The 12,980-nt window shown below is 36.7% G+C and overlaps 1 protein-coding gene across 1 annotated transcript in view; it reads left to right on the top strand.

The window, feature by feature from the left end:
- LOC124604114 (structural maintenance of chromosomes protein 3) overlaps positions 1–12,980 on the top strand; it is a 210,055-nt gene that overhangs the window by 55,818 nt on the left and 141,257 nt on the right. The gene's annotated exons all lie outside the window — the stretch shown is intronic.

The following is a 12,980-nucleotide window of genomic DNA, read 5'->3' as shown; positions in this document are numbered from 1 at the left end:
CCAACCACTTCTTCATTGCTGGGAATAAGTGGAAATCGCTCTGTGCCAGGTCGGGACTGTACGGCGGATGAGGAAACAACTCCCACTTAAAAGATTCGAGAACTTCACGAGTGGCATTTGTCGTGTGGGCCCGGGCGTTGTCGTGAATCAGCAAGAGCTTTGAGCCCGACTTTCCCCTGTGCTTGTTTTGCATTGCTCTTCTGAGGTTGTGCAGAGTTTGGCAATACCTTTGAGAGTTTATTGTAGTGCGTCTTTCCAGGAAATCCACAAAAATCACACCTTTTCTGTCCCAAAAGACAGTCATTACGTGGTTGAAGGCGCAGGCGGCCGAATTTTACGATGAAGGAATTTCCAAGCACGTCCATCGCTACCATAAATGCCTTAATTTAAATGGCAATATGTAGAAAAGTAGTTTTTAAGTGTGGCTTTCATCTGTATATAATAAAAAAAATTTCCAATACTTTAATTATTTTTAATTCCAAAACGTAATGTACTTTGTGGATAGCCCTCGTATATACTACCTGTTCTTTGGATTCTTTCACGTGCCTAGTTAGTTCTTTCTAACATACTATAAGCTTACAAGACTATGAGGGGAATTTCATAAAGTCTACAAGCAGCTAGATGTTTTGTTGGTCATGGTCAGGTGGTGGTAGCTATCAAGCCTTGGAGAACTGGATGAGGAGTTAAAGACAACTGTCAAACACATCTGTTGTAGCAGGCTGCAATTTTTGTTCATGTTTCAACGGATGATGCCTTTCCCCTGGGTTTAGAGGACTCCTGTGGGATCATTTGGGGAGGGGGGAGGGGCTGAATTTACACTCACAAAGCTCACAATTTGTAGCATTGTTTACATGGCTGACTGCAGTCATCTAATTTGGAACCAGGTTGAAGGTTTAAATGCAGTTGATTTTAGATTGATATTTCTTAACACTCTATGTGGTGGAGAGGGAAATTTTAATGTCCTCCTTAAATAGACCAAGCATGCACTATACTGAAATAGCACAGACATATCAGGTGCCCATACGGCTGTCATGGTTGACACTGCTGTAAATAGAAAAGTTGGAGCAGCATGAAGTTGTAGAAAATTGCAAGGCAATCTCGGGAGAATAGGTGCTTGATTCAGTAACAACTAGTTGACTTCTTCATCATAAATACATGTAACGTATTGTACATGAATAGGCAGACAGACCTGTCATTGTTCAGTTATATGATCGTGCTGTCCATCTTCTGGAGATATAACCAACCATACAATATCGAGGAATGTGCATCTGGAATGATGTAAAGTGAACCAATGGCATAAAACTAGCCATAGGAAAAGCATATGCCTGACTGAGATTATTGGACGAACCCTAAGAAACATAATTTATCTACAAAAGAAGTACCTCACAAAACTTACGTTTGTCTCATTCTTGGATACTGATCGTCCGTCTGGGACCTTCACCAGGCAGGATTAATAGAGGAGATGAAATCCAAAGGAGCAGAGTATTTTATATTGCGTTCATTTGGTGAACACAAGAACATCACATAGACAACTATGAAACACCAGTAGCAGATGTTACAAGAGAGTTTTTGTGCATCACTGTGAGGTTTATTATTCAAATTCCGAGTTCATATAACCCAAGAAGAGTTGGACAGCATACATCTTCCTACCACATCCCACTTGTAAAATGACTGTGTTGGGTAAATCAAATAAATTAAAATGAAGGCTTGCTGATGGTTGTCCTTCCTGTACACCATTTTCATGTGATCAGGAAATGAAAATAACTTTTGTGCCTGTGGTATTGTCTGATGTGGATGGTGGCAATACATTTTTGAGTGTTAAGAACTATAGTCTCTAATGAGATGACAGAGTGCCATAATATGAGATAATCTGTATTAAGAGAAATAACATAGGTGAAAAGAAAAGTTGTGTAGATCATTGGTCTGTGCCCTTAATAAGTGGGATTATTGGAAGGAATAATGCAGATTCAAAGAAGAATTGTCTGCTTTGTCACAGATTTGTGTAACAAGTCCAAGAGCTCCCTTAGAAAGCCCTCAACACAATCCAGTGGCAGATGCTGAAGGAAAGGTGGTATGCATCATGTAGATTGTAATGGATCTGGGAGATGTTATTTTTTTTACCGTATTTGTCGATACCGAATTGTAAATGTTTTCTTATATTTTTTGTCAGAATTTATTGTAATTTGCCTTATTATATGTTAATTTACTTCTGTTTTTGAGAGTGAAAGCATATTGATTACTATTAGTAAATGTATCGAAGAATAGCAAAGAGACTGATTACAAGTGGAAGCTTGTGTGTTGTGTAAAACATCTTTGACGTTGGAGTCGTCTTTGACTATAGTCAGTCGGCAGCTAACTCTTGGTGTGTGTTGACGGAAGAACAATGTGAAGGTCACCGTCATAAATAATTTTGAATTATGTTACTATTTTTTTTTGTATTAACTATAAAAAAGAAATTACATTTGAAGAAATGGTATTTGAAACACCAAAATGAGGCAAACACGTTGAACCACGTCTTTTCTGCAGCTGACAAAGATGCATTGTGGAATCATACTTAGACAACTGAAGCCAAGACTAATATCGCCTTGCAAAAGTCTAACGGAAAAGGTACTGTCACGAAATATGGCAAATTTAAGTAAATAAAAAAATAGTGACCATATTTTCAACTTGTGTCTTAGCCGGGATGCCATATTTCAACTGGGGACTGTAGCCGGGATATTGTGTTCACGAGATCTTCAACAGTGCTATGAGGAAGAAAATTTTTGTGTGTTAATACCAGTTTTTTCAGAATGTGTGTTACAGTATTTGTGTTCATCGGGAAGTAAAAGTTTTGAGAAGAAATGTTTCTGCAAAAAATATAATTTTCGACAGAAGAAAATACTTCAAGAATTTTGGTCAACAATCACATGGATGGAAAACGTGGTTTTGCAACAGTAGAAGAGTTCCAGCTAAGTCACGAAACCCTCGTATTTTCTTAAAACAATATTTTTATCTTGTTTTGTATTGTTGTGTATAAATTTTTGTTCTTCACAATGACTTATGAGATTTTCGAGAGTATTGTGCCTAGAGTAGAAAGTAGTAATTTAATAGACTTCGAACATCAGGACAGGTCAAATGAAACAGAAAGAACCGATCAATTTGATTTAAAAAGTTTTCTTGTAAATTTCACGAAAGAAATTAAACAATCAGTTGACGACAATAAGACTTACTGGGATGAAAAAATTGATAACATTTTGTTGCAAGTCCAAGCAGTCAATACCCAAGTGGGTGATCTTTCAAACAGAGTTGGCAGTGTTGAGGAAAAAATTGAATCTGTGGAAGCAGAAGTAAATGAAATTGATGCTAAATTGAGCGGTGAAATTAATACTGTAAATAATGAGTTACTGGTAGATAGGGAAAGAAATTTAATTAATTTTAATGAGATAAAAGGGGAAATTAAAAATTTGGATGAGAATACAAAAGTTTTAGTTAAAAATGTACAACAAGAAACTGACAATCGTTTGGTTACTCTAGAAAAAAAAGTAGAGTGCAATGATTTAGAAAACAAAAAATCTGTCAAAGAACTTAGCGAAAAAATTGAAAGTTTTGACATTGAATTTCAAAGCAAAAATCACAATGTCAACACATGCAATCTTGTATCTAATATTCCAGTGAAGCACTTTTCGGTAGATGGACCCTTACATCCCGTTGATTTTGTACAGTATTGTAAGGATTGTTTTTTACCTCACTTACCAGATGATATGAAAATTAAATTTGTGAAAAAATTCTTGGAAGGGGAAGCTTTGACTTGGGCAAACCAAATTGTAACTTTGGGGATGAGCTCTTCAGAATTTGAATCAAAATTTCTGGAAAAATTTTGGGATGATCTTAAACAAACTAGAATCAAAAGTGAATTTTTGAATGGGAGAAACTATAGAAAATCAGATGGGAGCATGAAACAATTTTGCAAAAGTGAATCAAAAACTTATTCATTTAACAACACCTTTGGATGACTTGATCAAAATTGATACCTTAAAGAGAAGATTGCCATCAGCAATGCAGTTGAGTTTAGTTCATTGTCCTGATAGTAATGTAGAGCAGTTTCTCAATTATATTGAAAAGTTGGATAGGGTAACAACAAGAACATACAGTGGGTTTACTCAGAAAGGTAATGGTCAAAATTGGGGAAATGACAACTTTCAAAAAAGTGAACCAAACAATTATCATGGCGTCAGTCAAAATTCAGGGGGATATAACAAGTTTCAAAAGAAGGACCATAAATTTTATCCAAAACAAGAACAACATTTTCGCGGTAATAATCAACAAAATGGAGAACACTTTAGGGATCAAAATCACAGAAATTTTGTTAGAGGTCAGTACAATAGAAACTACCAACAATCAGGTAATGTTTGGCATAGGAATGGGAACAGAAATGTTGATCAGAGACATTGGCGGAACCACAATCAGCAGTTCAAACAGGAACTGGAAATAAAAAACGAGTAGACGCCCCCTTGAAGGTCCGCAAGGTTGAGGCAGAAGGTGAGCATGATGAAAGGACCAATGGATGTGACTATCATAAACCCAAACATGACAGTTCCAAACCTAAGCTATCACATGAGGTCATTAGTTGTTACTTATTGAAGAAATTTCAAGAGGAAAATAATGATGATAAAGATAAAATTTTCAGTACACAAGAACATACAGTAGATAAAAGTAATTGTGATTCATTTAATTTAACAGAGTTTTACACTTGGGCAGAAAAGAACAACACTTTGTCAGATGATGTAATTTGTAGTAGTTCAGAGATGTGTGTAAATGAAAGAGAGAATGCATGCTGTGAGAATGAAAATGTTGGTGAAAGGGATCTGTAACTTTAGAAAGGGGAAATATTATTTTGGAGGATAATTTGAATGTGTATGACCTGAAATGTGTAATGATAATGATGTTGATGATAAAGTTGATAATGATGGTAATGGTATTTATGATGATGTTGAGGAAAGGTATTTCATTAGTTTAAATAGGGAGTTGGGTATACACATGGTTGAAAATGGATTAAATAGTGAGAATATTATAGAAATTCCCAGGGATGTTACCAGGATGAATAAAGCTCACAAGCTGGATGTATGTGAAGTGTGAATTTTGATGTTGTTGGTAAAGAATCTGACTACACAAATAACGATGACACATGTATAACTTCTAACCTAAGTGAAGCTTTTACAGATACTAATGATACACACACTTTTCTTATGAATATATGGCTGAACAGTGAAACTATTTCTTTTGACAAGAACTTTAGAAAGATGCTTATTAATGTATGTGAAACCGTATGTCCTGAGTGGTGGAAAAAGATGAGATATTTTATTTTTGAAAAGCTGAAGGATAAGTACTTCAATAGTATACAATGTGATTTGGATGAAAATTCTTGGCTATTTGAGATAATAGAGAGTACTAATGACAATTTTGTATTTTGTGCAAATTTTATAACTGTGACAAATAATACATGTAATGATATACCATATGATTCTGATAAGTATAGGTTTGGGGAAATTGAAAGTGATTTATTACATGAGGATACAGGTTCTGAGAAAAGTGATCAATTTTGCAGTCCTTACATAAAAGTTCAAATTGGGTCATGGATTGGTAAATGTTTAATTGATACAGGAAGTGAGATCTCGGGAATATCTGAAAGGTTAAGTAAGAAATTGAAAGTGGGGAAAGATTTTGTTGAAATGCCAGTTGTTGGGGTAAAGATAAAAGGTGCTACTGGGAAGAGCAGTAAATTGGTAAAAAGCCAGGCTTTAGTGACATTATTAATTGAAGGCAAGTTGTTCACACGTGGATGTTTTGTAATTCAGGAATTTAATGAGGATTTTCTTTTGGGTATGAATTGGATAATAAAAGTAAATACAGCATTTGATTGGGTTGGAAGAAAACTTTTGATAGAAACTAGTGAAAGGGAATACATTCAGACAAATTGTGTGAACACACTTGGTGATCAGAGTAATGGAAATTTTGACAGTATCAATTTACTAAAAGAAAATAGATTGGAGAATATTGAAACTCATAGATTTGATACTGATGAAGTTAAATTTGGGAATTTAGTAAATTTGAAAATTTCAGAAACACAAAATTTATCTGGGGAGCAAAAACAACAGTTAGAAAATCTGCTGTGGGAATACAGTGATGTTTTCAGTGACATACCTGGTAGGGTAAAGGGTTATCAGTGTGAGCTTCAGGTAAAACCTCATGAACCATTTTTCATAAAACCATACAGTATTGCAATATCAAAAAGACCTGCTGTTGAGAAAGAGTTGAAAAAGATGGAAGGATGTAATATAATAGAAAGGAGTATCAGTGCATATAATAATCCTCTAGTAGTGGTTTCGAAAAAAAAAAAGAGAGGGGGAAAAAAAAGGGTGGAGTGAAACTATATAAATAGAAATCATAATTTCAAAATTTAAATAACCTATTATCATCTAGAACAAAAATTCTCCACTGGAATATGCTTGTTAGAACAAAACTACCTGTACAACCAAGTACGTACAGGGTGTTTCAAAAATGACCGGTATATTTGAAACGGCAATAAAAACTAAACGAGCAGCGATAGAAATACACCGTTTGTTGCAATATGCTTGGGACAACAGTACATTTTCAGGCGGACAAACTTTCGAAATTACAGTAGTTACAATTTTCAACAACAGATGGCGCTGCGGTCTGGGAAACACTATAGTACGATATTTTCCACGTATCCACCATGCGTAGCAATAATATGGCATAGTCTCTGAATGAAATTACCCGAAACCTTTGACAACGTGTCTGGCGGAATGGCTTCACATGCAGATGAGATGTACTGCTTCAGCTGTTCAATTGTTTCTGGATTCTGGCGGTGCACCTGGTCTTTCAAGTGTCCCCACTGAAAGAAGTCACAGGAGTTCATGTCTGGCGAATAGGGAGGCCAATCCACGCCGCCTCCTGTATGTTTCGGATAGCCCAAAGCAATCACACGATCATCGAAATATTCATTCAGGAAATTAAAGACGTCGGCCGTGCGATGTGGCCGGGCACCATCTTGGATAAACCACGAGGTGTTCGCAGTGTCGTCTAAGGCAGTTTGTACCACCACAAATTCACGAAGAATGTCCAGATAGCGTGATGCAGTAATCGTTTCGGATCTGAAAAATGGGCCAATGATTCCTTTGGAAGAAATGGCAGCCCAGACCAGTACTTTTTGAGGATGCAGGGACGATGGGACTGCAACATGGGGCTTTTCGGTTCCCCATATGCGCCAGTTCTGTTTATTGACGAAGCCGTCCAGATAAAAATAAGCTTCGTCAGTAAACCAAATGCTGCCCACATGCATATCGCCGTCATCAATCCTGTGCACTATATCGTTAGCGAATGTCTCTCGTGCAGCAATGGTAGCGGCGCTGAGGGGTTGCCGCGTTTGAATTTTGTATGGATAGAGGTGTAAACTCTGGCGTATGAGACGATACGTGGACGTTGGCGTCATTTGGACCGCAGCTGCAACACGGCGAATGGAAACCCGAGGCCGATGTTGGATCACCTGCTGCACTAGCTGCGCGTTGCCCTCTGTGGTTGCCGTACGCGGTCGCCCTACCTTTCCAGCACGTTCATCCGTCACGTTCCCAGTCCATTGAAATTTTTCAAACAGATCCTTTATTGTATCGCTTTTCGTTACTTTGGTTACATTAAAACTCTGTTGAAAACTTCATCTTGTTGCAACAACACTGTGTTCTAGGCGGTGGAATTCCAACACCAGAAAAATCCTCTGTTCTAAGAAATAAACCATGTTGTCTACAGCACACTTGCACATTGTGAACAGCACACGCTTACAGCAGAAAGACGACGTACAGAATGGCGCACCCACAGACTGCGTTGTCTTCTGTATCTTTCACATCACATGCAGCGCCATCTGTTGTTGAAAATTTAACTACTGTAATTTCGAAAGTTTGTCCGCCTGAAAATGTACTGTTGTCCCAAGCATATTGGAACAAACGGTGTATTTCTATCGCTGCTTGTTTAGTTTTTATTGCCGTTTCAAATATACCGGTCATTTTTGAAACACCCTGTATATTTGCATGTATAAATTAATAATTTGAAGTCACATGTTAATTGAAACTGATGAAAGAACACTGTTGTAACAAAGAATGAGAAAAAGACTTATTTTTACTTTTTTATAAAAAAAAAAGTCTCCATAATGAGCATTTCTGAATTTTTCTAATTTTTGGAAGCTAAGTCTTCCCTGTGGGTGAAGGCATGCATGTGAGGACATGCATGCAAAGGTATAAGTTTCAAAACCAATTTTAGATAAAGCCTCATGATATATGAGCAATTTATTGTTGTTTATACTGATGTTGTGGGAAGCAAAAGTACTCTTCACAAGAATGTGACTTGTAGTAATATTGTAGTAGAGAGGCAAGTGTACATAAATAATTGCAGAAAATTTAGATAATACTGATGTATCTTTAGCTGTACTAAAAGAAGAAAAGAATAAGCAAAAAAAAAAAAAAAAAAAAAATGTGTAAAAAAAATTTTAAAAAGAAAATCATAAACAAAAAAATATACAAAAGGAAAAAAACATGAGTAAAAAAATCAAAGTAAAATGTATATATATATATATATATATAAGCCAAATGTATATATATATATATATAAAAAACACTACACTATATATGTCCAGTATCATTTTTACTGTACAATATGTAAGCATAATGAAATTAACATTAATATAAAAAAAATTAAATCTTATTCTAGGAAATGAGTTTTACCTTCCTAATATTTTCAATCTGTATGCTGTATGTTAGAATATTTCTCATGTATGTTTTATACCATATATATTTGTCAAGTCAAATAATTTCTTTACTTTAATTTTTTGTGTATGAGATTGATGGGGAAGTATCATTGCAACAACAGCCAGTAACAAGTCCACAGATTCAAAGAGTCCAAATTTGGAAGAGGTTATCAGACTGCATCATTAATGTACTAATTGTGTAATACAGATCCATCACTGAGTGTGGTCGGGATTTTGTTGTATGTGTCCATAACAACAAAAGCCCTGGGGAGCAGTTGTAATGGATCTGGGAGATGTTATTTTTTTTACCGTATTTGTCGATACCGAATTGTAAATGTTTTCTTATATTTTTTGTCAGAATTTATTGTAATTTGCCTTATTATATGTTAATTTACTTCTGTTTTTGAGAGTGAAAGCATATTGATTACTATTAGTAAATGTATCGAAGAATAGCAAAGAGACTGATTACAAGTGGAAGCTTGTGTGTTGTGTAAAACATCTTTGACATTGGAGTCGTCTTTGACTATAGTCAGTCGGCAGCTAACTCTTGGTGTGTGTTGACGGAAGAACAATGTGAAGGTCGCTGTCATAAATAATTTTGAATTGTGTTACTATTTTTTGTATTAACTATAAAAAAGAAACTACATTTGAAGAAATGGTATTTGAAACACCAAAATGAGGCAAACACGTTGAACCACGTCTTTTCTGCAGCCGACAAAGATGCATTGTGGAATCATAATTAGACAACTGAAGCCAAGACTAATATCGCCTTGCAAACGTCTAACGGAAAAGGTACTGTCACGAAATATGGCAAATTTAAGTAAATAAAAAAATAGTGACCATATTTTCAACTTGTGTCTTAGCCGGGATGCCATATTTCAAGATCCATACTATAAAATTCTGAGAGGCTGACTCTAAAATCTTATATTGGACGATATTTACGATTTATGAAAATCAAGTCTAGGGGCAGAGTCATTACTGATATGATCTGTGGAGCATTGTTGATAACACTTATTGTAATGGGATATGTTAACATCTGTTTGTGAGTAACCACTCACAGAGCAGCAGCCAGAAAAAATATTTCATAGCAAAGAACTGAAGCACTTGTGCAAAATTCTGATAGGAATATCCATTAAATGTGTAATGAGTGTTCAGATGAAAAGGTACAAAATGTCACAACAACCAATCGGGTTGAAATTTGCATATGCCACTGTGGTACAACATAGTGAGACATCTAGGGATGGGAATGTAGTGCTAAGCATGATTGTGTGTAGACATGGACACATGATACAGAGGAAAAGCAGGCAGTTGTGTGTTGTGTCTGCTTGACTTGGCAGTGCATGTGAGGATACCATTGCGTTAACAGTGCAGAATTCAATGACTGAGCAGCAGTTAGTTTTCTGACTGCGGACGGGGATTAAATCGACTGATATTCATTAAAGGATGGTGGCCGTATATGGGGGAGACTTCGTGTCTTGAGAAAGTGGAGTGATTGTTTTTCTGAAGGTAGGGAATGTTTGAGTGGATGACCAGAGCCCTAGCCAGACAAACATGGTAATCAGCCCAAACTCATCAATAAGATGAACGACATGGTGAGAAGTGATTTGCGTGTCACATTGTGAATATTGGCAGTGATGTTGGGGCCATTTTTGGAACAGTGTGGACAGTTGTTCACAGCAGGTTGGGTTGCAAGAAGTTGGGTGTGCCATGGATTCAGAAGAAGCTCAGCGAAGTGCAAAGAAACTGCATATGAGGCTAGCACTGCAACACCTGTCCTGGTACCATGAAGACCCTACTTTCTCTCAGTGTATCATAGCTGGTGATGAGACGTGGTGCCATCACTTCAAGCCAAAGACAAAGCAGGACAGCATGCTGTGGAAGGCTGTGTCGTCACCTCCCCACAAAAAATTCAAAGCTGTGCTCTCAGGGGCATGGTGATGCTCAACATCTGTTTCAGCTTCCAAGGTCCGATACTCATTGAATTCCTCTAGCACAGAAAGAGCATCAGCAGTGACGTATGCTGTGAGACACTACGTAGCTTACACAAGTCCATCAAGAGCAGATGGCCTGGGCTGCTTATGCCGAGAGTGTTTCTACTTGACGATGACACGCGTTCACATGCCTCCAAAGTCACACACACATAGTGTAGTGGCCAAGTTCAAGTGGGAGCAGCTTCAGCATCTACCCTACGGCCTAGACATGTCACCCTGTGATTTCCATGTGTTTGGTCCTAAAAAATTAAAAAAAAAAATCTCGTAGGGAAGCACTTCATCTCGGACGACAAACTGAAGCACACAGTGAAGGAGTGGCTTAGTGTCACACCCACAGGAATTCTGTGAATAAGGAATCCTTCGGCTTCTGAAACAGTAGATAGTTATGTATGGGAATTTAGTGATTACTTTTAAATAGACTTCAGCTATACCCACAGAATTGTTTCATAGCTTTCCTTTTGAACACCTCTCACATACGATGAAACAATGATCACATTTTGGAGGTATTATCATAATAATAGAGGTCGCAGGAAGCCTGCCCAGTGATGGACTGCGTTTGAGCAGGTAGGACAAGCCACATTGCTGCACTGCCAAATGAACGTGTGCATATTTGAAACATAAAAGTGAATGCATTACAATCAACCAGTGCTGTCATTTGTCTAGTTTGTAATGTTGTTTTTAAGAGGACTGGAACAGCTTTGGAAATAAGCAAGAACACTGTTTTAATGATAGAGAAAGAACAGTGCAGTATATATTCTGATGAAAATGACAGAACAAAGCTGCAGACAAGGGCAAAAGGTGGCTAAGGAAGAAGAAGCAATGACAGCTTTGAACAATTTCCAGAAAGATGCTATTTGTCATCGTATATGAGAATGAATCAAAAAGTAATGTCTCCTTTGGCGAAAAAAATTAATAACAAACTTTTAGCAGAATGACTACAGATCATAACCTGAATTGTTCTCTATACACTATCATTCAACATAGTCGCCATGCATTTGTACACATATGTGCCATCGTCAAACCCAGGCATCAAAACCAGTTTGGAAAAATTCAGGATTTTCCTCTTGATCCAGGATTTTAAAGCATATTTAACCTCATCCAAGTCATTCAGTCCACAACTATTTATGTTGTAAGAATTTTACTACTACATTTAAGCACGTCGGTTGTCTTTCATAGGTTCAAACCTATAGAAGTCAGACGGGGTGAAATGAGGGCTGTAGGGTACATGAGATACTACTTACCAACCCATTTTTGCAGTCACTTGAGTAGTGAAAAATTGCTTTCAGTGGCATGGATTATTGCCTCTCCAAGTTTCGTAAGTCTCTTTAACACTTCGCCGTCCGCACGTCGTGTACAAATTTATTCGCTTCGTGCCGGCAGCACTAATTCAGATTACTTGGCTTGTCGCCAGCCATTCTTGATATTATGGGGAGATTATAAATTGTTAAGTTTCACTAATCTCATCGTTAGTTCTCATAAGATCGCAACCCTGTTCCCCTACTTTCATGAAATTTCGAAGATATACATACATACATACATAAATACAAAATTTGTGTGTTTCATATATTTGTTGTCTTTGGTACTTAGTACTACTCTTTCATATGAAATACAGCAAAACAGTCTCCAAGATGTAACGCAACTCCACAAGAATTGCACATTAGGTTTGTTATTGTTCTTTTTTTGTTTTTGGAACATGCATGGCAGTTTCTTTATTTTCATTTATTCATTTTGGAAATAAGTATTAGTTGGTGTTGCTTTATGTGACTGAGAAGTCTGTCAACCACATGATGATGAGACGAACATAATGTAGTGGCAACCTCCAAGTTTTGCTTTTATCCACGAATCACACTCTTTCAATAAAAAATCGTGAAATCGGAGACCCTTGTGTTCTGTATTGAAATATTGACCTGTACGGAATGCATTAAATAATGTGCAGTTAAAGAGGTACATGCAAACCTTTTTTGACCATTTTATAGTTTTTCTTTATATAGGGTAATAACTCAAATATTTTTCTGCCTGATCCATTACTTTCATGTATTTGTTGTAATCTAATACACTTTCAGGCTTTTTAATTCTGTAATTGGTTTTTCCGCATTTTCTTTGAGTGTCAGTCAAAGTGTCATTATGTATTGTAGAGATCATTTGTATCATTTTAGTTTTTGCAGCTCTTCATACCTGTGCGAGTACTTCACCTTTCC

The sequence above is a fragment of the Schistocerca americana genome, chromosome 1 (genome assembly GCF_021461395.2).
Source record: "Schistocerca americana isolate TAMUIC-IGC-003095 chromosome 1, iqSchAmer2.1, whole genome shotgun sequence".
NCBI classification, from domain to species: Eukaryota; Metazoa; Arthropoda; class Insecta; order Orthoptera; family Acrididae; genus Schistocerca; species Schistocerca americana.
Note: the sequence above shows the minus strand (reverse complement) of the source record. Positions and strands in the feature narration are given on the sequence as shown.